General features: G+C 44.9%; 1 pseudogene; it reads right to left on the bottom strand.

Moving 5' to 3' along the window:
* Nucleotides 1-7: 7 nt before the first annotated feature.
* LOC107682319 (receptor-type tyrosine-protein phosphatase delta-like) lies at nucleotides 8-443 on the bottom strand (annotated as a pseudogene).
* Nucleotides 444-664: the final 221 nt, after the last annotated feature.

Here is a 664-nt window from a genome sequence, read left to right on the forward strand (position 1 = left end):
CACTCACTCTGCCCATCTCTCTGAGTTTGGTCAGCATCACGACGATGGTGGAGTTGTGTTCCCACAGCATCCTCCAGAAGTCTTCTGTGGTTTCAGCTAAAGGACCCTGCGTGGCGATGTAAGCCTTCTGTTGCCTGACACACAGCGAGAGACACATGTTTAGCTTCACGGTCACAAACGCACACAGACGGACAGATCCGGGCTCTTCTGCTAACCTGTATCCGTCGATGAAGCTGGCGTTGATGTAGTCGGAGCCCTCGACTCCTCTGATTGGCTGCAGACAGACGCGCGTGGACTCGTAGGGCATGATGTTAACCAGTCTGTTCTTGAATTTGTTGCAGGGCAGGTTGGCACTGATGAACCGTGAGGTGTGAGCTTTTGTGTTCGCTAACCGCTGCAAGAAACAAATCGTGAACAGCATTAAAAAAATAACAAAAGTTTGTCTAGACACATTAATATTGGCTTGAAAACAGAAGAAGTAGTAAAGTTTGAAGGACGTGTGAATATCTGGACGAAAAGATAGACAAATGGATATATTGTACGATAGACAGATGACAGAAAAACACAGACACTACCAGCCAAAAGTTTTTGAACAGCAAGATTTTTTATGTTTTTAAATAATCCTCTTCTGCTCACCAAGCCTGCATTTATTTGATCCAAAATA

The sequence above is a fragment of the Sinocyclocheilus anshuiensis genome, unplaced genomic scaffold (genome assembly GCF_001515605.1).
Source record: "Sinocyclocheilus anshuiensis isolate Anshui unplaced genomic scaffold, SAMN03320099.WGS_v1.1 C32058314, whole genome shotgun sequence".
NCBI classification, from domain to species: domain Eukaryota; kingdom Metazoa; phylum Chordata; class Actinopteri; order Cypriniformes; family Cyprinidae; genus Sinocyclocheilus; species Sinocyclocheilus anshuiensis.